General features: G+C 38.5%; 1 pseudogene across 1 annotated transcript; it reads right to left on the bottom strand.

The window, feature by feature from the left end:
- Window positions 1-3,575: 3,575 nt before the first annotated feature.
- Window positions 3,576-23,248, bottom strand: LOC144644121 (uncharacterized; annotated as a pseudogene). Its single transcript, XR_013569047.1, has 22 exons — window positions 23,088-23,248; window positions 22,917-22,956; window positions 19,702-19,878; window positions 18,923-19,229; window positions 14,558-14,730; window positions 14,008-14,105; window positions 13,292-13,396; window positions 11,767-11,941; window positions 11,281-11,388; window positions 11,027-11,111; window positions 10,611-10,731; window positions 10,118-10,173; window positions 9,406-9,550; window positions 8,718-8,821; window positions 8,132-8,234; window positions 7,406-7,559; window positions 7,135-7,201; window positions 6,756-6,822; window positions 6,159-6,250; window positions 5,692-5,860; window positions 5,065-5,190; window positions 3,576-4,401 (listed from the first exon to the last, which is right to left on the bottom strand). The product of XR_013569047.1 is annotated as an uncharacterized LOC144644121 (transcript).
- Between the last annotated feature and the right edge of the window lie 1,925 nt (window positions 23,249-25,173).

A 25,173-nucleotide genomic window follows, 5' to 3' on the forward strand; every position in this document is an offset into this window, starting at 1 on the left:
ACTTAAGGCCTCACTGTTGTTCAACAAGACATTTTTATGGCAGCCGGTTCTTGCTATTAAAAGTATGTAGCATTTGGCTTATTTTAGGAATGATAAGGTGAAACTAAAATACCAAAATTCAATAAAGCGGCCCCAACCATGTAAACTACAATGCAACTCAGCGGTGAAGTTATTAAAAGTGCAGTTAAAGTTTTATATCTCTTGTGAGCCTATAGTCTCAAAAGTCATAACAATTTCTATTTTTATGCTGTCTCAATCAAAGGGTGACGTATTTTACATTAACATAATAAAGGCGTACATATCCAGTGTACAGTAGGTCACTTAAAGATGAATAATTTCAGCAATAATCCAAATATTAAACCAACCTGGAGTATATTGTAATTTTGTCCTTGTTGTTCTTTTGTGCGGTTGACATTGGAGTTTGTAATCTACTACGGTCATGCTTAAGGTAAACACATATTCAAAATTCGCTTCCACCAAAATATGTTAACATACATTTCATTACTGCCTACACATTGCTTTCAGAATGAAATCCTTCTACTGCAAACACAGTTGAAGTCAGAGAAGAACGGGGGCGGGAAGAAGGGGGGTGGGGGGGTGTTGGTGGGGAACAGGGTGAAGGTGTATCGGTGGGCCGCCATTTGTTTATCCTCTGCTATTGCGCCTGCATTCCTGTGCTTCTATGTAACGTTTTCAGTATAACTTGGTAATCACAGCTATTGTAGATTCTAGTGAATGAAGCATTACAAAGACTTCTACCCAGCTCATTCATCATTTTAGGGTGTAGGAGGTAAATTGTTCTTTCTTTTTATTATTCGAACAGATAACTTCTATTACAGAACTTGCTTTATTTTCTTGCTTTATTTTCAGTTTTCCTTGTTTGTGAATGGATAGAACTCGCTTCATTCTGTAAAAAAAATTATTTTACTGTTTGAATTTCTAGGAGGACTTCCACTGTTTGAAATGGTTTTTGTCGAGTTTATCTCCATTTATAGGTTTGGGTTAGCTTGTGAAGCGTACATTTTCAGTCCAACTACGGATAGGCCATCTGTCAAAACAATGCAATGGTAATGCAAAGTTCATGGGTTTGAATGCATCGACAGTTCGCCTTGGATTTTTCTCGGTAAAACTAAGTTGCTTCGTTACTATATGATAATTCCACTGAAGCTTACACGTTCAAACAATGAAAATAAACTAAGTGTCCAGGACTACAAATGTTATTCTCATTATAGCAAGTCATAAGTGATAATTTATTCTGAAAGGTTTCAATCTACGATCTTAAAAACGAGCTTATAGTTGTGAATCTTTATCTCTCCTAAACTACAGAAAAAAGCAAACGTTTCAGTAGCACTTGAGGGAGGGCGTCTCATAGTTATAGCATAAAAAAAGTTAGTATGGTTACCAATTTCCAGTAAACGCAAACAACATTCGATGACTAAAGAATCACACTAAAAAGTCACATATCGCATGTTAAGTCATGAATTATATACTTAATATGGACGTTAATCAAATAAGTCAATGTTACCTGGATGTTTCAGCCGATGGTTGGTCAATTCTTCCCGTCTAAGACCGTTTGCGACGCGTCGAACGTCATGGCGTAGGCATACAAAATAGTCTAAAATCACACTATTACGGACACAGAGATGCTAATATGGTTGCTTTGGATTTTATTGAAATTCAGTCTGTCATTAGGGGCAGGCCACATTAAGTGCATTGAAAACACTACAAAACACAACTCCCTTGGGCGACCTACAATAGTCACCTACAAATTGGTTTTGCTCTGGTAATTAGCCGTTTTGTTTTTGTGTTCAAAGGAAACAAAACATTCTCTTAATGGCTTCGATAGCAAATCAATGAGCAAATATGAAATATTGTTTTTAAGGTGCGACTCGCTGTCATTGCTTAAATATCGTACGTCAACAACGACAGTAAAGTGGAATGATTTTGTTATAGGAGTTTTAAGATTGTATGTAAAGCGAGTTTTTTATTTATTTAATGTCGAATTGTTTTTATATTAATTATCAGTTATGTCGACCTCAGTGTTTAAAGTGACAGTTTACGACAACAAGAGAAACAAAGGGATCAAGAACCAAATACCTGCATTTAAGACGTAAGGTTGACAGTTTATTCAGGCGACACTTAAGTACAACGACATTAAAGATCAAGAGAGCCTTTATTTGCGATGTAATGAACATAGCATGATCTGGTACTAACTTTAAAGCATTTATGTAAATAATTTCATAATCAGTCAGGCCCGTAGGGAGTGGGGTTTGTTGCCCCCCCCCCCCCCCCACGAGCCTTAGAAGCCCGGTCATTGTGAAAAAAAAACTGAAAATAAATAAATAAAGGGAAATGGTATTTCTGTACTTCGACATTTTATATTTAATTAGGTCTTTTGGGTTGAAGGCCCGCCATTTGTACATTCGTGTGGTATATTTTGGACAAAATTGTGTGATTCTAGGTTTATTTCAACGATACATTCTACCTAATGTCCTTTATAGTCGAACCGTTCGAAGTACCAGTAATCTTCCCAGGCTCTAGCAAAAAGAGAGGAGACTGGGTTCTTGTTGAGCTCGGAAGCACCCAAGAAGGTTGGAGCTTGCCACAGTGCTAAAAGATCAACAAACCGACTCTGGCTGATATATGTAATTACCATTTGACACTGAAATGAAGAAACAAATCTTTTTCCTGTCTTCCTCCTATGTACTGCCGCCATTGTTAGCTAAATAAATTGTAAATGACGTTTTCAAGGTTCTGTTTCGAAAAATATGATTTGAATTTAAAAATGTACCAGAATTATTGTCGTTGTTACCTGTACTTTTACCTGCCTTTTTTTTAACAAACTGTCTTCAAAACGCACGAAATGCTGTCTAAGAAAACCTATTTTTTCAAAATTTCCTGGGGGAGGATACCCCCAGCCCCCCCTCCCCCCTATGTTATCGCACTTGAGGCGCTCATTCGCGCACACCCCTATGCAAAATCCTGGTTATGGGTCTGTAATGTGTAGAAATTCATTGCCTTCTCGAATACTTGACCACTTCATCATAACTGTCAAAACCTCCAAACGAAGCATTTTTGACAATAAAGGATGTATGTTTGAAAGTATGGAAGACGAAGGACAGAAGAAGAACATAACGTATGCAAAAAGATCAATTTCGCCATTCTTTTAGAAAGAGGTAAAAAGACGACGGTTTGAACGTCAAATTGGCAACAGAAGATAAATCAGATAAAACCCCGAGATTTATCCGTTTTACCTAAGCTGTAAACCTTTCTGAGCATGTGACATGTAAACCAGAACTTATCCAAAACATCCGAGTGTAAACAAACATTACACAGTCATTGCGATGAAAATAAAAAAAAGAACTGGTTAAAATGTCTTGGAAACTTGCACTCAAATAAAAATAAAATAAGGAAACCACAATCTAGAAGCGTTTGATGCATTCAATCAATTAACTAATTAACTTATAACCCCATATGGGCGCGGGTATAAACTGAAACCTGGGAGTTGTGAGTCCTCGGAAAAAGATCACATAAAAAAGGGCAAACAGACATCAATAACTGATGCTACAACGTGATATGAACCAAGATATTTTATTTTAATAGACATTTGCTAGAAAGGTAAATTATTTTTCTTCCATTTTAACCCACTGTCATTATATGTTCTATACATTAGATTTTGTACAGGCCAAATCGAATCTCTTTTTGGCAGGTTATTAATACGAAAACTTAATAAAATGAACGGGATATAATTATCTTTACAGTAGTCATGATCATAAATAAGGGTGTTTCTTGTAAATACATGGATTAAGGATATATTATTTTCATCACAGGTTTTGACCAAAATTATAACATTTTGCAAGAGTCAAATAGGTATATACAAAGAGGAAAAAGGAAATTTAACATGTACGAATAATGATTTGCCTTTGAATATAGACGTCAGAAGGAGTACAGATGGTGCAAGCTAAAATTACGCTATTCAAATGGATTGCCATGTTGGCTGTAGAGTTGTAGATGTCATTTAACAATCATGTTTCTTCAATGCCTTCAAGCGTTTACATTTGATTCGTTGGTTTCTTCTTGTAAGGGTTCTATCGCTGTATTAAGTTTTCCCTTGTTGTTCTGTTTCGGGCTTTTGTTTGTGACTCTTTGGTGCTTCCTCTTTTTATTGACTGGAATCGTGACGGGAGGCAATTTAACTTTTGCAGACCCTTGGCTGGGTTCCCTGGAAAGCCAAGCTGGCGATGGGCATCGCGGCTCACTGTTAGTGCCATTAGGTTTGACGACTGCTTCTTCAGCCGAGTAGTGGTGACCGTTCTCTTCAGATCGGAGACTGGGATTAGCAGTAACACCATGCAACCGGCTGTTAGTGGTGTCATCTGAGAGCGACATCATGTTCACATCCTTAAAAATATATTAAAAAAATAATGATAAACAATCAGACGGCTAGCCTATCGACCATTAATGTACCCCAAACAAACCGATCACACAGAACGCGCTACTTTCAACGTCTACTCATTGCCGCAATAATTAAACCTTTTCTGAGTGACCATAATACAAATGTAGGGACATCATCGCATAACAAGGAAAACTAAAAATGTCCTTACTGGACGATTTTGCAAGTTTTGTGCCAAATTAAAACCTTCTGTTAAAGGGGCAGTGTCACGAATGAAGTCTTCTAAGTTCTTGTGTAAACAATGCTAGAATTATGAACATGCACTCGCGGATCAACAAAATAACCTTTGAAGAACTAAGGAATAAGGCATAAAACCATTCTCCAAGAAGTGAAAAACAGTTATCAATGGTTCTTAAGTAATTTTCTTCCAAGTAAAACTGTCAAACTTGATGTTTTCAAGTTTCTATAGGCCATTTCTTTTCCACCAGCCCGTAACCACACCACTGTTTAACCATTTTAATGACTTGTTAAGTTAAACGTTTAAGCAAGGTCAGGCCACCATAATTGGATTTGAAGTTAATACCAACACCTTCATTGGAGTTTAAAGTAGCACTAACTATAGTGACACTGCCCCTTTAAACAGAAAATTAACAAATATCGAACATAATTACCGATATTGTAGCTCCATGGGATGTTGGAGCAGCAGCATTAGAAGAAGGAGTAAGTGACGAAGGTGAGAAGAAGGTTGTTCGACGGCTGGACCAGATTTCTTTCTTTCGCTGCATTGCCTTCCGTACCTTAACAAAAGAAGACAGAGTAAGAAAAGTATCCCGTATAACACCTGGGAATTGTTTGAAGTACGAAATCATTTGTCTATTCCGCGTAATTCTCCCAACAGTTCTTTCATGTGTCTTAAGCCGCCTTCACACGACAGCCAGTTATGGCCAACTCGAGTTGGAAAACTCAAGTTGGTGTGTGTTAACGACGCAACAACGTAAAACAAGTTGGCCAACTGTTGGCGACAAAAAGAACTTGTCTCTATTCTTACCAACAGTTTGCCAACTGTTGTTGTGTCGTTTACACACACCAACTTGACTTTGCCAACATGAGTTTGCCAACATGAGTTTGCCAACTTTAGTTTGTCGTTTGAATGCCACTTTAAAGTTCTGTGTAATTCCATATTGCTTTTTGCACGTTTTCTGTATCTTTAATACAAAAGTTAAAAAAATGTAAATTAAGTTATCTAGGATACTGACAAAGAACATCAAAATTCAAGAACAAAGGTCGCATTATCTTACCTCTGAGTTAAGTAAACAGTGAAATATGAAAATGAAGAATCCTTGCAAGGAGTTGAAAATGGCAAAAAGGTACTGAAACGCGATGGTGTTACTGTCCAGTGCCAAAATACCAAACAGCCACGTAATGCCGAGTAATGGAAAGAGAACGACTGCTGACTTGACTCCAGATCTGATGATTTGAAATTAGAAGTAATCAGGTTTATTAGAATGTGGGCGGAGCGTTTCAAGGAGCCTCTAAACAGACCATCCCCAGATGACCTACCAGCAGCCAAAACAGTACGAAAACCAAAATGGCTTTCGATCAGAAATGCAAGTAGGTCATTAAGGAATGGGAAGACAATGTGTTCAGATAGCAGGGAATGCAAGCAGCCATGTACAAGAAAAACGAAGAATTTTTGACATTTTATAAGAAATTTAATAATGGCATACTTTGCGTGCCTTAAAAAAATCATACCTATCCTACTTACTTGACAAGGTCAAACTTTGTTGAATGAGAGACTCCATTTGTTTGTATCTTAATGATCTCTCTGATGACCATGACAATGATTACTGTATTAACCTTCAAGACAAAGTGATCAAATAATTAAACAGTTTGCCATTTCAGGCACCAGATGCTGGAATTGTAGGCATAATAGTGTCCAGTAATGAGCTCGCACGAGTCCTGGCATGGGGCTCTGAGTAGCGCTTTTGGGAAGCAAACTAGGACTATAAACGTGTACCAGCAAAATTTTAAGGTCAACTTGACTGAAAAGTCGGCGGTTAACTGGGAGGGACTCAGAGCAGACTATATTGTGGGGGACTTTCAATTCCTACTCGCTTCATAATACAGCATTGAATAATTTCCGGTAGTGCCACTTTTGTTCGAATGTAGACTCACTTGTTCGCTCAGAACATACTTGGAAAACAGAAGTGGATCAGTGATCAGCAGATGATGAGTACCTCAGCAGGAAGTTTTGATGAACACGGAACGTTAAGCTCTCAATGAAAACTTAAATTAACATTGTAGTTGTAAAGGAATGCCCACACAACCGCTTGGTATTCTTGGTCAGTATATTTCTACTCACCAGGATTATCGCCAATGCCGGTCCTACAAAAGCATAAATAACTCCGTTTGCCACTGACAGCCAGCAGCTAGGAACAATAAGACGTTCTAAGTTATTTGAATAAGAGATGACTAATGGAGAATTTTCTTAATTTAAAAAAATGAGAATAAACGAGAACAAGATTGCTTTGCCCTTATCAAAAATGAAAGATTTGTTTCATCTTATCCGGTTGGACACACTGAATGCAGTTACTGGTGTAAACCGGTGTCGACCGGCTGAACCCTTTATAAAAGTTTTGTTGGGACAAATTTGTCAGGAACAGTAAAAAAAAAAAAAAAAATGATTGCCTTCCTTCGAATGAGTGCCTTCCGTTTGCGTGAGAGTAATTCGTGTTTTATACCTGGAGTCTGTGCCGTAACCATCATGCGCAGTACTGGCAGCAATAAGAACAACAATTCCAGGCAAACCTACGAAGCAACATCAAAACATTCACACGGTTTAAAACCTTTGTTGGTAATTAATAACCATTTATAAATATAGATAACAGTATAGAATTGTGCGAGGCACATTGACGTTTGACCAGCAACCTGAGACGTATCTGTATAAAAACCACAAGTGCATTATTATAAACCTGATTATTAATGATCATAGCAATAAATTATTGGTCTTACCATATGCGCATAATCCATACATACGCAGTTGTTCTTTGCTGTTTTCGAAAACAGTGATGACCATAAGGTAGAGATACACGCCTTCAACTAGCATCCACGCAAATGACACCAACAGAAAATAGTGAAGTAACACCGCTACCAGCGTGCAGGCAACCTATAAGAGGAAATTGAATAGATCGAATTTTGAAATCGTAAGTTAATTAAATCATCTATCTGAATCACTAATACGAACAAGAAGATGACGAAGAAGAAGAAAAATAATACCTTATGCAAAAACAGCAGCAGCAGAATCAAAAACAACAACAATAGCACTAACAACAACAATAACAGCAAGAACGACGACGATAACAGCAACGAGAACAACAACAAGAACAACGTTGACAATAAACAAGGGCAGCCGGGACACCAACAACTAACACTGACAAGAACAACAACATGAAGAAGGCAAACCTCTCCTAACCTCTAAGGATAGAAGTGACACTTACTGATAGCATGTCGTAAACAAAGAATAACGGAAACCCATAAACATGGTTAGTTTACGGTTAGGATTAGGGATACAAGTTAGCGATCGGTTGTTTGGTTAGAGGTTAGTGTTTTTGGTGGTTAGGATGAGCTTTTGGAAGAGTGTTTCGGACTGTTCTGGGATGTTCCGGTGTTCCCGGTTTTACTACATGCCCTTGTTGATGATATGTTGGTCTTAAAAGTACTTTTTGTCGATTAACAAACCTCATTACTAGTTGCTTCAATTCCTGCCAGGAAAATTACTTGAAAGATCCCGATAGACAGCGCCAGGTTTAGGTGAATAAGGTTTCTCTCTGAACGCACACCGCTGTGGAGTATAAATGAATATATCCCAAATTATATTAAGCGAACCAGCACGTCTGTTACAGTTTTTATCTTTTAAAGGTTCTTCTGAATTTTGCATTATCTGAAAAACTCAGAAAACATTATTTACGAGTTCCAGATAGGATTTTGAACACACGAACCCTCCGTAATCCCTGTAATCTAGTCGGATGCCCTACCTTTGAGCTACTGGAGACTCAATGGTGTGCAAGGGTGAAATTGATGTGGGTCTGGACTAAAACCGCATCACGCAGTCACATAGTCAAATCAGGACAGGCACATATGACCCATTGTTGCATCACGCAGTTACTTTAAAGCAAACCTGAGATGCAACCATCCAACCACCAAGTAAGTCTTTCTGAAGAAAGACTATATTTCTTCAGAAAGACTCACTTCTGAATTAAAAGCTTAAAAAATTGACCATCTAAAATGATAAGGCGATCAAATAACTAAAAAAAGTCGAACTTACGACAAGCAGGAGATGATGACGACTGTAAGGGCGACTCCAACGAGTGACAATCCACAGCCGACGTAAGTGATGATCTCTAAAGCTACAGCATGGGACTCATGCACCTAAGAAAGGAACGTCCGTCTTTTTATATCATAAATAATGATGGGGTAGAGCAGTTACTCAAACAACATTTGCGCGCACGGAAGTTTTTTTTGCCCACGGAGACTCCCGTGTTAAAGGAGCGAGAACGCTCGTGGCAAAATTTAAAATGAAACCTCAAAAAGGAGCCCACTCTGAGCGTGGCTCAATCTCTATTTGACCCCTTAGACATTCTAAAATAGACACACAATTAAAAGCTACAGTGACTAAAATGGCAATAAAGACATTGTCGTCAAATGCTTATACATATATAAAAAATTTTGAAGCTTTCATGTGAGATTCTCAATCATCAGCACGATACATCGGCGGTCTTTAGTTTGTTGCGTGCAATTAAGAGATACCTTGCTGACTACAAACATTTGCGTTCTGTCCTGAACACCCGAAGTTAGACCAAAATCTACAGTTAACACCATTAAAAAAGGGACCACGAGCCGGCATCCTCGCCCCTTTCGCAAGGAAGTTCCCGAAAGTAGAGAATTACACCATCACATACGAATATTGTCCAGTTAGGATAAGTACAAGTAACTATATGACCTTATTTCATTACCTCCAGGTCTGAATCTGACGTGACCTGCATCAGCACTGCAAAGTTTGTGAGATGATCGCATTTGCAGACGGAATGTGTTTCATTTGAAGCAGAAGCATCCACCTCACATCCTTTCGTTGACCACAATCCACTGCCGTTAACACTCCTAAAAATATCGCGAGAGTAAATTTTTAGTGTGGTTTAATCTTTGTGACGTGTAAACTCACGTTTACTTTTATCCAATTTTGTGTCAGTGTTAAAGGTAAGTAATTCACCGTGATTGAAATTCTCAGTAGTTTAAAGCAAAAATATGCTAATCCAGGATAAGCTTGAATTTTGATTACAGTTTTACGACTGACTTTTCAGTGAGATTTTCTGTTTATATGAAATTTCTGTCCTCCAATTTTGACGTTGTCTGGTCACAAACTCTAAGAAGCAGTGGCAATGAAAAACGCTTTTGCACAAAAGAAGTTAATGAACTGTTAAAGCTGGGTTTTTGTTGATTGGCCTTCAAGCAACCCGCCCCACGTGATTAAGTTTTATTTATTTTAATCAGTATTGACAAATTTGCAGAATATCTTCGGCAAACTTCCGGCTATCTTCGAACGTCATCGCAATTTTTTTCCAGTAAAAAACTTCGCGATAACTTTGGAATTCTCTTAAGGCTAATTTCCTTGCTGCCGCGCTGCGGTTATCTTTGCTTGTTTGCTGATTAAATCCAGATCACACTCACCCTCCAGTGAAGTCCCACCACACACAGACCGGCACCAGCGTTGCATTTGATTTGTACTGAAAAAGTCAACATATTATAATTCTTCTCACTGGTTGTTTGTCTCACTGACAACAAACACAACTGAAACTGCAGTTCTAGTTATAATAAACAAACCAATAATCCGTCTTCACTAAGCTTGGGCACTGTAAATTTTTTTTGTAACTGACCCTTGCTTCTTCCGTTTTGTGCTGGCGTCGAGTTCTCTCGCCGTTCTCACCGCGCGCTCATCGATCGAAAAAACACGAAAAAATAGAGGGCTGTGGACGGTCTACTGAAAGCGCAAACTTTTGGTTCATTGGGTAAAAAATAGTATCATAAAGACTATAACTCAAGAGAAACAATTTTTGTTGGAGAGAAAAAGTTATCTTTCATACTTGTATTCTTGATTCATGTAAAAAAAATAAATTCCATAGCATACACATCTTCATTTGTCAATCCATAGTGGCACACTTACCTTCACGTGTTGAAGGGTGACACGAACATCCAGCTCTTGACTATGAGCTGCCGGCGGGATCACAAGACTTCCAATGACGCGGCTGTTAAGCTCGTAATGTGCATTTTCGCTTTCTTTTTCACTGAAAAAGCAAAATAATCCGAAATATGTTTTATTCTGGAAATACTTATACAATACTAGATCGCTAGAAAAACTTCACGAAATTAAATTGCGTATAATATGTTTAAATTAAAGGCCTGTATTACTTCCTTGAGGCCACACACGCATGGTGAGTAAGCGAAAATACATAAGACGATTGAACACTACACGAACTTTTAACAGTCAGGAGGACGAAGGAAAATGCAAATAACTGTTTTGTGAAGTATTTGCTCACATACTCTGCTTGTTGGAATCCATTGGATAACAACTATACTTACTTTGCGACCTCTGCTGGAGTCGATGGCAACATTTTATGCAAACTCTTGTAAATGACACTAAAAGCCTTTGTTTTGTTCCGAGGTCCTGTGAGAAAAATGTTACCCATTAACCTCCGCAGTTCCAGATACACAGCTCAGTGAAAGAGCGCGTGAATGTGAAATAATTCAGCAACCAATGCAAATGTTAAATCATCAAAATTAATAACTCGTTGCAATATTCATATAATAAAAATTGTTCCTGGTTACTATTCGACACTCACCAGCCATTTTCAAAGTAAGGAAATCGTTAATCCCTTGCCAGTTTTTGTCCATGTTGGACATTGAAAATCTGTAGTTATCAGACAACACTGATGCCTGCAAAGCTAATGCACAGAAGAGACATTCAGTGTTACTAGTGTTATAATCTACAATTCATGACAATTATAGATACTAAAACTTATTTCCATTTGTTGACTTTACTAAGTGTGTCCGCTGCTAGCCACATCGACAAAACTTTGAGATTAATATCAAGAGTAGTCGAAATTGTTATTCTCCTTACATATTAAGAGAGATTACCTGGCAGTCTGGGGATTAGATAATAAACATGTAATTAACTTGGTTACATCGTTTTCATCAAAAACCAAGTTGAAAGAATTAACATCACACAACAAAAGTAGGAGTATTGTGCAGCGAATATAAGAATATTCTAACAATAAAGCTTTTGGGTGAAAAAGGCCCATGAGAAAATAAAATGTTCTCACCAATGTTGTCCTCCGATGAGCTAACTGGAGATGTTTCATTTGACCATTTGCCAGCCAACCCTTTTCCAAATAACTCTGTGATCTCAGCTATCTTAATCGCTAACGTTTTGTTAGACCGACGCCACTGCTCTTTATTTTTGTCCTCCATAACGTCATTTATAGCCTCTGTGCTTTCCTTGCATTTAAAAAAAACAAAAAACAAAAAAAAAGAAACAAGGAGTCAAATGTTAAATAAAGCAACAAAAACAAAAACAACATACACTTTCCTTTTCGGCCTTCCCCAAAGATTGTCTTTCTCTCATCTCAAGAGGCAGAAGGAAAAAAAAAACCGAAAGGCCCATTTACACGGCAGAAAATTTGTGGCACGGCTCTGATAAAATTGGTACGCGTACCAAAAAAATAGCACTGATATCCTGTTTACACGTCCATTTTTCTACCGTGCAAAACTGCGTTACTGATAATGTTTTGGTGCGAGTAAAAGGCTCAACACCTTGTCCAGCGTACGCAATTCTGCCTTAGTACACATGCCGCTATTTCGTTTAAACGTCAAATACGAGTCGCGCATCTTTTCGGATTTTTCCCAGAAGACTAGAAAAGGGTGAATGTATATGGTTCTTGTTCAATTGGCAGTAGTGATGGCTTGTACCTCCCCTATTAACGACGACGATTATTTTCTTTACTGTTTTATTCTCCTCGCCTTATTTGGATCAACTCCTTACATCATGCTCTTCCAAGGCAGAATTTAAGCTTTCGACTCTGGACACTAAGAGTCGAAAGCTAAAATTCTGCTTGGAAGAGCATGATGTAAGGAGTTGATAGAAATATGCGAGAATAAAATAATAATACAAACAAATAATCGTCGTCGTTAATAGGGGAGCTACAAGCCATCACTGCTGCCATTTACTGCTGCCATTTGAACAATAATCATATACCTTCACCCTTTTCTAGTCTTCTGGGAACAAGGCGAAAAGATGCGCGACTCGTATGTGACGTTTAAATGAATAAGCGGCATGCGCATTAAGGCAGAATCGCGTACGCTGGCCAAGGTTTTGAGCCCTTTACCCGCACCAAAACATTATTTAACGCAGTTTAGCACGGTAGAAAAAAGTACGTGTAAACAGGGTATCAGTGCCATTTTTTGGTACGGGTGCCAATTTTATCCGGGCCGTGCCAAACTTTTTTTGCCGTGTAATTGGGGCTCATAATATGTCCCAGCTTCCTACAGCATTGAGAGGAAGGTGCGGTGGTCTAATGGTGGACTCCGGATAGAGCGGTTCGGGCCTTCTCTGACAGTGCCTCTCTCCATCCAGGTGTATAAATCGGTACCGGGGGATCAAGTTCTGGGTAGCCTTTCGATTAAATAGTATCCCAACCAGAGGGGAGTACAGATACTTCTAGTCGATTCATGGTACAAAAGCCAGAGTTTAGCACCGGCCGTATGAGCCACGAGGCTCGACCTCTCCTACTTGGACGATTGTCTGCGTACTGAGGTGATGTTAAAGAAATATTTCACAATACAAGTTACCTTTGTGACTTGTACAATTTGCCGAAGCGAAGAAGGGGACTGGTCTGAAGGTATTGATTTCAAACTTTTCATCATCGTGTCCATTGACTGCTTGAAGGTTTTGAGCTAAATACAAAGGTCAATATAGAGTTACGTTACAATGCCTCACACCTGAACGTACACATCTAATTTGGACAAAAACAAGTTCGCAGCAATGTGAAATAAAGGTAGAGGTAAAACGAAACACATTCTTTAGTATCTTACGCTACATTTATGCATCTTACATCATAGAAAGCAGATTTGTAATCAGAATTAACCGCACCCTCCAACAGATTATTTCATGTTTTTAAGATCGATTGAGCATAGAAACAAAGCACAATAGGTTCGTATTGACTAACCTATCTATTATCGCAAACAGAATGAAACTGAGTCCAGCCACAGGGAATAAACAAGATCCCCAACAATTCGTAAAAATAAACAGTGGAATGTTATTTTCTTCGCCAAAGGTCATGGAAGGAACGTAATGACTTCCGTGCGTTTTTATTAGACTGTACAACACTCTGTCGTCCTGCTTCCTTACTTCTTCGTCCCTCCTTAGTAAAGGTTGCCTTAACCAACACTGAGAACTAGGTGCTTGGTTTTAAATAATAAGGCTATTGCATTTTATGCAAGTTATACCCAAATTAACATTTAACAAAACAATTCTTTGTAAAACTCTTGAACAAATTTTAGTTTACCTTTTCGTCCAGACTCTCTGGACTTTCACAAGCCTCTGCTTGACATTTCACATTTTGTAAACCTTGCTCACTTCCGCTGCAATTGAGAAGGCTCAGCTCTGTGTAGGAAAAAGAAAATATTTGAAAATGACGTACATACCGGGGTTAGATTGCCTTTTTGGTTTTTGGCTAAATATACAATTATTTTTCGTGTAACATTTTATAGAGAGGATGAGAGTGGTTTATTGTTATTATAAACATTGAAATTACAATATACGTAAAAAAAAAACAAGATATAAATTCACGTTTGAAAGAAAACCTAGAAAAATTGACCATATAATTGTAAAATGGTGCAAATCGCGATATATTTTAACAGAGATGTTATTAAATAGAAAAGACAAAATGCTAATGCCATAAGCCGTAGTCACAACGTTTGCAGTCTTCTGCTTTTTATGATTGTATGATAGGAATGGACGGGGACTTGAAAATAACAGAACTTGTTTAGTGGTGATTGGTGATTTTTTTTTTTTAATTCAGTACACTGTAATGCGAATACCTTTTTCCTTCATACCTTTTCTCTCCATAACGAGATGTCTTGATGAAATGGGCTGCTGCTTCTTAAGTGTGGGGAATTTCGCTCCGACACACATAAAATCACCGAGAGTATTCTCCTTGTGTAATACTTCCATGTAATACAGGTTGCCTTCATTGAGGTATATCTTTTTTGATGTTTGATTAGCGGAACTAAGAGAAGAAACTTTATTTACTAGAAATTAATGCAAGTTCATTCAGTGATAAAATTTTCTTATATTGGCGGGAAAAAGGAGAGTGGTCGCCGAATGACAAAATTGTCACAAGTAAAAGAAATTAGCATAAACCGTGAATTATCTAATTTAGCGATAGGCCGCTAAGTGATCAGTTTATCGCTTGTACTTTCTACAGTAGTTTGTCCAATAACATTTACACCCCTCTGTAACAGACCTGGTGACACATGATTTTCCACCAGGTTTTCAACACAAAATCGACCAGGGAAGTAAAAAATCCACCAGGTTGATTACTTTTTTCCATCAGGGAGGGTGATGATATATTAAATCTAACCAATTATTGATGCAAACTGTGAGCTAGTATGCAATCAACTTAGCGGGGTTATCGTGCACAGTTTTCCGCACCGATGTCGTCTAAGGGCTGTAGATGACACCGTCTTTTTTTTTTCGCATTGTACGCAAACAACTGAAGTAACATACTCTTTGTATCCTGCTCATACACGGAGAAAAGTGGCGAAGGAGAAACGGCAAACGGGCCGTTTTGAGATCCCCGTGAGTTCTTTGTATCGAACAGTGAATTACCGCCACTAGATCCGCAATGGGTCAAATTTAGCAAATAATTGTCGCAATGAGCCAAGGAGTCGCCCTACTATTGACATGGTTAGTTCACCCTTGGACTAGACTTGCCTACAAGTCGTGCTCAGCAAGCGCAAAGAGAGAAGAGCACACAGAGCGCGAAAACGAGAAACGAGAAGCGAACGACTTGTAAAAAGTCAACCCTTGGGCTTGAAGCAGTCGCCGGGATTATATTCCTAAAATCCTCTGAAATTCTCGCATGCACGTTTTTGTCCATCAGGGTATTAAACAAGGCACGCAATGCACGCAGAAGCGATGACGAACAGAAGAACAAATTCCGCCAATAACCTTATGATATAAGGTGATGGACTGACATCATCGCCTGAAAATGATTACACTTCCTTTTGATGCATGTTACTTTTCCAGTTCTTAGCAGGACTGCAGGCAGGATTTGAAACGACGGTTCTGAAAGATGCAAACGACGTAACGATGGATCTGAAAGATGCAATCGTGTGAACGCCGAAGATGTAAGCTACTCGGGAACTCTTCCGCTCACTTCGCTCGCGTAATCCTTTTCGAGAGCCTATTCACAGGCTAGCTACTCGGGTTCCAGGAGACATGCCTCCCCGGGAAATTTTGAAAAAAAATAGACAGGCTGAAATCACATTTCGTGCGTTTTAAGAGGAGTTTCGTATGCAAATAGGCACCTAAACTGAAGTAAACTTAATAAACCACGATTATTTCTAGACCTTTTCAGTTAAAATCAAAGCGTCTTATTTTTGGAAGGGAAACTGGACGCGCTTCACCAGGCAATCAACCTTACACTCGACGAATTACACCTGCCAAAACATACATTAACGACTAAAAATTCCTAAACTGCGCGTCGAAGGTCTTTAAGAAAGTCTAGGTAAGCGTTAATTCAGCCAGATATTCGATAGTTTTTCAAAGAAATTGGGAGATGTTTTCGTGGGATTATAATTATTTTCTCGACTCAATCTGAATACAAGTTAAATTACTTTTCCAGAAGGTAAATGGCATAATATTTATTATCAAAAGAGCCTAGCATCAAGAGACAGAATCAGCGCCTCTCCACTCGCGAGTGCACCAAGATATATTCGCGCGTGCCCCAAGGTGAGCCTGCTCGCAGGCTAAGGACAGATCCAGAGGCTGCCTAGCACGGGCGCACCTAAATTTAAACTGTGTCATCCGTTTACTTTCAAAGTTGAAAAATGTTTAATATGCTGGCCCTTATTCGTTGATCCATTTTTAGAAGGTCAAAGCATAAAAAAATCTAAATAAGAGAACCGTTTGCTTATATTTTTTACATGTCAAATAAATTATCTCTTTTTTGGATGTAGCGAGCAACGAAAAATATGTGTTAATTAATGACTGCTGTCCCCCAGCCCCGGGCTCCAGCCGTAGGCATCAATAGTTTCATGTAGGTGAAAGCTACACAAAGTTCTATTTAGACAGTACTTACAATTTGAGGCAGCTTAATTAAAATTTACCGTAATACGCCACTTGAATGATCTTGAATGTACTTGAATAACTGACGTGTATTTTACATCACATTGTGCCGGCGGGCTGCAAAGTTAAAAATGATATTTTATACATCAAGCGCCTCTCAAACTGCTCGAGGCTGCTTAATCGAAGGGAAAAAGCCGCTTAATACTCACCAAGAATTATGTGGGTCAAGCTGATTATCCTCTGCGTAGTTATTCGATAAAACGCTGTAAAAAGCCGGGTCAAAAATACTTCCACACATTTATCTTGGGCCGCGCGCGCTGTTCAAATCGCTCAGCTCTGAATCATTCACAAGCTCGTAATACATACAGTATAAAAGGAAACATATCTGTTTTGTCTCTTCAGTGGCGTGCATGACAGCAGAACAAGCGACGAAAACAATAGTAAAAGTTAAAAATTACTTTTTGCTATATTTACATCGAGTTATTCCTCGCGAAGCGAGGCCGAAGGCCGAGCGTAGCGGGGTGTATAATTTTGTCCCTCAAAGGGATCAGGCGGGATGAAATCTCGTGTGGAGTTTACGGTCATATATATTTCTATATATATATATATATATATATATATATTTGTGAGCTTGGTGTGTGGCGGAAATGACGTCACACGGCCGCCGCGCGCTGGTGGCCTAATGGTAAGGCGTCGAACTTGAAATCAGATCTTCGGAACTGAGGTCGGGGGTTCGAATCCGGCTAGGGTACGTTTTTTTTTTCTTTTTTTTTTCTTTTTTTTTGTGGGTTCGAATTCTGAGCCTTTCATTTTTATCGTTTTTCTTTTCGGATTAAAATAACATTGATCTCCACATAATACTCCCTCAACGCCTATTCAGGCTATAAATCTTTCATCGCCATCAGGGGCGCGCGGGCGGAGGCTTCGAATCCTCCTGCCGTTCGTTCTTCTTCTTTTTTTTTAATGCCATCAAATAAATGTCCAAAATGCGACTATCCAATAATTTGTCGATGATTTTGAAAATAGCCTGCGCTTCCCAACGCTTTATACCTCTTTACGAACCAGAAAAAGCCACCATCTTCAAAGCGGAGTAGACCCTGGGAACGAGGGTGTCGCGGCCATGCCCGTTGAAATTTCTAACAAATATATCTTTCTGCCTACTGTGGAAAATTGAATATGTACAATTCAATAAATGTTCAACTTCAAATAATCCACTCCTTATTTATAACACCCCCCCCCCCCCCCTCCCCAACCCAGAGCTTCGCGAGGCCCTGCGAGTCACGTATTACTAGTTAAATTATATTTTTGCTGCGCGTCGTTTTTTTTTTTGTTTATTTAAGCCAGCAGAAAGATTTCGGTTGATTTTTCCTGGCCAGGTAAACAAAATTTTTCACCGGGGAGAAAAAAAATCGACCAGGGATTTTTCAGATAATCACCAGGTAGCAGGGAGGTCAAATTTCCACCAGGGAGAGCAAAATAACCCACCAGGTCGGGTTCCACCAGGTCTGTTACAGAGGGGTGTACATTTTGATCATTTTTTAGTCCAAGCATTGCTAATTCGTGCTAATATTTCCCCAAAGAGTGCGCATACTGCATCAGAAGTACTTCTGACTGCACGTAAATTTGTGCACCGGCGGTACAGGCGGTTGTTTATTCATTTGAATGTGAAACAAATATCGGAGAGGAAGGGTAGCTTGTGAAGCCTGGTTTTCACTAGCGACGCAAGCACATGTGCAAGGAAAACAGCTCTTATTTCACCATGAAAACGGCTTCGAGTCAAGCAAAAGCACAGGCGCATTGCATTTTGATGCTTGTGCTTGCGGCATGCACAAGCACAAGGATCAAATTTTGTCCTTTTTGCGTGATTGCGCTGGTGCTGGCGTCGATAGGGAAAACCAGGCTTTACAGGTGTGCAGTTACTTCGGGAGTCGCGCGAAAAAACAGCTAGGATGTAACAGGCGTTGTGATTGCCAACTGTCTGGGCAAGATTTCCTGTTATTCGTACAGGTATTAGAAAAGAAAAACACAGGCAAAAGAGCTGCAAAGAAAAGCATGATAAACGTGTTATTAACTCTCAAAAGCTCGGAACCATACTGGAAGAATATTACCTAAGTTATAATTAGACTTACTTGTCCCAGACATGCTGTCTGGTATGTTGGCGCTGATCAACAATGAGGCGTTTCCCGGCGGGTAGTTCATTGTCGCTCATCCATAGCTGGCAGTCGTTATCGCAGGAAGTCTGGAAGGTATAATCGCCTGTCTCTGGAGCTCTGAAGAAAGACCTTAACCGCTGACCGTAATAATCACCGCTGGATGGTTTGTAAAGGCAAAAGGTGTCGATGAACTGCGTATTAGAAGGAGCACAGGGGTAGGAACTGCTGGATATTAAATCATCCACTTGGTCTCCTGGCACGTTTGTCCAAAGTTCACGGTACACTGCCAAATAAAAAGAATTGCTCAGACGGCTGATTACATGAACCCACAGGCATTGTGCTTTAAGATTTTGTTGTGCATTAATAAAGGATCTGATGATGATGGTGATGATGATGATGATGATGATGATGATGATGATGATGATGATGATAATGATGATGAAATGTGGGAATAAAACCTCCGTTCTTATGACTTTTACTCTGATAAAGATCAAAGATACGTCATTTCGCTCCCTAGATGGCGTAGACAGAATACGAGCCGCAGGCGAGGGCCTTAGAAAAAAGTGAAAAAGAGGTTTTATGCCAATGATGGATTTGATATGGGATAAAGATATGGGAGCAAGGTTTCGACAACTTCTTTTATTTGCGGGCGCACAAAAAATTGAGATATACTCTGATAAATAATAGCATTTTTTACGAGAGCTGTTAAACGTGGGCCGTTTATTGGTTGTCAAAGTTATACATTATAGCAATACCTTTTTTAACTGGGCAATTCATTTCCCACGAGTGAAGGAACTGTTTACTTTGTGGTTCAAACATAAGTCCGGTTGATAATCCTGTGCGATGGCGTGTTCTATCGTTGGCGCAATCATAATAAGCCCTGCAGTCGTCTGGGTCAGCGTGCAAACCAGAAGATTTGCCAACACAAAAGTCTGAAAGATAAAAGCAGAGAAGATACAAAATAACTGGCATTCACAGCAATGAAAGTGGGATAACACTTGGATTGCTTTAATTTGTTGATTAACATGAAGCACTATAGTGGTAAATTTATGTAGCTTAGAGTTACTAACAGTACATTATGTACATTATGTCAATATGTTCGTTTCCCGCGTTGCTGTCTCTCTGTGAATGCCATGCAGGCCTCGAGAAATAGTCTCTCGTGAAAATTACGAGCCTTGCCTACAATTATCGCGTGTGCGAAGTCTATGCTATGGACAAGCGCGTTTGCATGCTGTGCAACCTTGGAATTGTTGTCTCCAACACGAACCGCCCTTCTATGTTCTTTTAATCTTGTTTCCAAGGCTTTATCTGTTTGACCATAGTACACGAAATTGCAGTCCACACAGCCTTGATATAAACAGATATTATGCTGCTAAGCGACCAAACTTTATTGTTTCAGCACTCGGTCGCTTTTGAGAGCTCATTCGCGCAAACGAGTGTTTCAACTGTATGCCAGTTTTCAGACAGGGCGAACCTTTCAACATATAAATAAAGTATCATTCAAAGGAAATATCGAGATTCTAAGGGACGGACCATTATTTTTTTAGAAGGAGGGGATTAATTTTTTTAAGAATTTGCAAACAATTTTTCCGGCTGCAACTTCCTGCAGACAATGTTTTTTTATGTCTGCAAACAATTTATTTGGATTTTTTTTTTTTTTGCTTTTTGCTTTTTGCTTTTGCAGCAATATTTTTTCAGGTTTTTTGATTCCCCCTCCCCTCCAAAACAATTATGGGACTAAAGGAGTTTCCAAGGAATCAGTCATTAAAGCCTAGCAATACGGACACTAGAATACAAAACATGTGTACCGGATATATTGTATTCTGGGGTACTTGTTCAGTTGTATTGGTGCGTATTGTTTTTCAGTGCTCCATCGCTTTGAATTTTTACTGCACTATTTTACTTCACCTCGGAAACACACAAAAGGGACCCACAATTACTGAATTGTATCCAGAGCGGGATACATATGAATTCTACGGCACAAGCATGAAAGAAAAAAGCGCGCGTAAATTTTACCATGCTCTGGTTTGGTTGGTAGCTATTTTTATACGAGCCTAAAGAGTAGAAAACATCTAGCCAACACAAACAAATAAATATTGTTCTGGAGAAATGACTAGATGTTTCTACGACATGATACAACGAGAAATGTAAAAGTTCATAAAGTATATAATAAAGTTAGATTTTGTTTTTACTACATAATATGACCAGAAAGTTCTCGTTTTTGCTTGAAATCGCTTTTAGCGGTTTTGAAATTGTGAAAATATTACAATATTGTAAACTGATTCGATACTGATGACTGGCGAGACACTGAATTATGACAGTTATTAAAACCCTTATATTTATTCTACGTTTCAATATTCGACCCCGGCAGATTAGAAAAGGTCTGCTCTGCCAGATTATTAAAGATAAATAACAAACGAACTGATGGCGGTAAAACAAAGCTTATAGAGGCGACGTAATTATTGTTTACTAAAGTTTCTTATTCGCGAATTTTGTGCAAACAGGATTAAGAAATTCATCGACGATTTCGTGATCTGCATAAAAGATTTTGTATGCACTCACCTTTGAATTAAGCCTCAAAGAAATGATTTAATTACACCCTGTTCGCGGAAATGAACGTCTTAGCGATAAATCTAGCTAAATATAATAGACTGACGTGTATCCCCTTCAGCTATTAGCACGTCACAATCAATTTCTCCTACAAGATGGTTTTGTTTTCTTAGAAAGGGAATAAATTAGAACCTTAATTGCTGTCAGATGGCCTTGCGTAAACATGCCTTAGAGTACTTACAAGTACATTATGTATGGCGGAAACAAATCGTTCAATTGAAGTTAAAGCTCATGTTATTTTTTTTCAGAATTTCACGCTAAAAATAAAGTTTGCGTATTGCGAAATATTGAACCTGATCAATGTCAGCGGGGAGCAATACTCTGGGTAAATATTTTCATCAAGAAAAACAAGAAGTTAACTCAGGTGGACAGCTGTATACATGATCTGACACTGCGATGTATATGATATTCATTTTAAAAGCTAAATGATGAACGCAAACTTTTTAATTTCCTAATTCTTGTTTGACTTTAGTGTTGTTTCCTTTAATTTTAAATTTTTAAGAAATAGGCTGTATTTTACTGCGAAAGAAAAGAGGAAAAATATAATGTATACGAAACTGAAAATACAGTCTCAACACCAACGAATGTCAAATTTGTAGCCATTAAAAATACAATTCGAAAACGAAAATAAAGATACCTAAAAAATACAAAGTAAAACTGCGGAAAGATAGTGTACGAGTAGCGATCTAACTCGCTTTTCTGGTAAAAAGAAATGCATTTGAAGTCTAATTTTCTGCCGTTGTTTGATTGATATGCTCTCCTGCCAAAAAGGTTTAATCAAGTGCATGTCATAAACACTATATAGGGGTATTTTAGCTTTGGTTAATAGACTGAAAATAAATGTCAGAATCTCAGTAGTCAATACATGTTTTCCCTGTCACGCCACGAAATGACTGTGAGTAGAATTTCCGCAGACGGATAACATTATTATTTCTATCAAAAACCGCACGGTATGGACAGTTTCAACTGTTACATACAATAAAGCCCGAACATTGATTAAACCCGTTCTTGGACCAGTTTAGACACCTTCATCAGTCTAAGTTTGGTTTGTGATGTTTGATGTTTTCCTTGTTTAATAAGATTAGCGTCAAAAGTCTCAAATATGCCAGCGACGAGCAAATTATGGATTTAATTCTGCTGTGTACAGTTTAAAAAGAACAAATCCAATAGGAATTCTTCACTTCGATTCCCCGTTCTGTGGTAACGCCTTTATAATCATTCTGATCTTTTCAAAATCCAATATAAGACGACTCTGCCCTCCACAAGTAAATTATTGAATAGCAAAATAACTAAAGCTACGCAAAATAAACGTAGCAAACAAAACATCCCGCAGATACATGTCCCGTATAGGTCTACTTACTTTTGTCGTAGTAATCCTTGGTAGCAGAAGAAAACACAAACTGTCGAAAAAAAGAAAGGCCATAGCCGTCTATTTCTCAAAGCCAACAGTAAAGCAAATATCGAACTTAATTTCTCTAAGCGTGACAACCCTAGAACAGGCTAAGAATTTCAACAATATTCAAGACCGTACCTCAATAAAAATAATGCAAATAGCAACAACCTTCATGGCAGAGCGTTGATATTTTCACTGACAAGTTATGGCCGTTAGCTTTCCTTCCTTGAGTATACGGTCTTCCAGAACAACCATAGCACAATGCAGCAGAGAGCGTTCAGAAGAGTGCGATTATGACTTGTCTGTCACCATTAAAAGAGATGTGTACTCAAAGGTCTTAAGGTTAACACTCGTGATTGGTCCGCGTCTCTTTGCTTTTGTTATTCTAATGTATTGCTGCTGTACGTGTCGCGAATAGTGTTTGCTTTACGCGATGTAAAAAGAAATGGAACTTGAACATCGGAAAACCAAAATGGGTAAACAATAAATTTCCTTGACAAAATTTTAGTTTCTTAATAGCAAAAAAACCACAAGAAAAGATTCAAGCTAGTCTTAATCCTGACGTACCGTATTTTAATTTCATTGTAATGCACCTGATCAAATGAAGAAGATGTGTTCATCAACCAAGAAGACATGAGGTGTTGACCGACAAATTAGGGTAAAGTTAATTAAAGATAAAAATTTTTATTCGTCCATGATGTACATTTTCACCATGATGTAACCATAAATTAAAGTTTTTCATTCGAGGAGAAGATGAAGGTGTAAACTACTTTCGCGGGAACTTAATTTCGCGAAAATGGAACAGGCAAATTTCGCGGGACTTAATTTTTTCGCGATAAGGCCAAGAAATACGTTAAAGCAATTGAAAATACGTCAGAAACGTTAAGAATAAATTTTCGCGGGTCTTAAATTTCGCGATATTTTGAAAATCGCGAGAATTGCGAAATTAAGGCCCGCGAAGATAAGTAACAATAAGGTACATTTTGAAGAAATATGGTAATTAAATATGGGTATTAATCTAACTGGCGAAGAAAAAAGACTCGATCTAGCCACTGTCCAGTTAAGCCATTTACCAGTTTACCATAGCAGCCAGCTTTTTGGCTCGTTAGCATCACGGTAAATCAATTATGGCTAGAATAATCAATGAATGTTGTCGAGTGTTTTCTCTCGTTCATTATCAGCTGGTTCTATTGAGACCTGTGAATTTATGCCGAGTGTGCAGTTCTGATCGACAAATAATGATTTAGTGGCTCCGAGAATGAGTAGTTGGCGATTATCTTGTGCGACAACCAACATTATTATATATTAGAGTTAGTTTGAAACATGTGATTGGTCGAGAGCATTCAGTAAAAATGCAGTAGCATGTGAATCATGTCGAGTCCAATTTTACGGCTCTCTCGCACCTGCCGTTTTGCCCTCTCGCGATTCTGTTCCCGCGTTCAAAGTTCGAAGAAAAATACGAAAAAATAGAGGGATGCAAACAGTCTGGTAACTATAAATACAGTCAACTCTCTCTAAGACGGACACCTTCGGGACCGGCCGCAACTGTCCGTCTTAGAGAGGTGTCCGTCTTGTAGAGAGTCGAGAAAACATGACGCCAGTAATTTTGAGATAATAAAGCTAAACCTATGCACAATGAATACACGTCTGTTTTGAGTATGTTTACACTTATCGAAAGAAAATATCGAAACAAAACACTTGTCTGTTTCTTGGGACATTTTAATGTAGGTAAAAAAGTGTCATGCTTCCAGAGTAATTAAGATTGCTTTCAAATCGAAAAAAAATTATCGAAACAAAAGTATGCATTAGACACTCTGTTACTGCTAAAATGCCAATATAACTTTGCATATAAATTATGAGGTAAAAACAGTTGAAACGATTTATGCGGTGTCATTTTAAGGTTTTGACACTTTTATAAAGTTCTTACTCACTCACTCACTCACGCTTTCTTTAACAAAACCTACAAACTGGGACATCAATAATATCAGAAAATTGGCTCTTTTTTTCATTACAATCGATAATTCACTGCTTCACGTAAACAGAGAAGCTTCATTGTTTTTGGTTAGGGACCATTCATTTTTTAGAAGGGGGGAGGGCCGGAGGAATCCCTGTGTGTATTCAGTTGAAACTTTTTGGCCCTCCCCCTATAGTAGAGTAAAAAAATGAAGGCCCTCCCCTAAAGTGCAATATTAAATTTTGCGACCCCCCCCCCCCACACACACAC

Source organism: Oculina patagonica, chromosome 2 (assembly GCF_052425735.1).
Source record: "Oculina patagonica isolate OP01 chromosome 2, crgOcupat, whole genome shotgun sequence".
NCBI lineage: Eukaryota > Metazoa > Cnidaria > Anthozoa > Scleractinia > Oculinidae > Oculina > Oculina patagonica.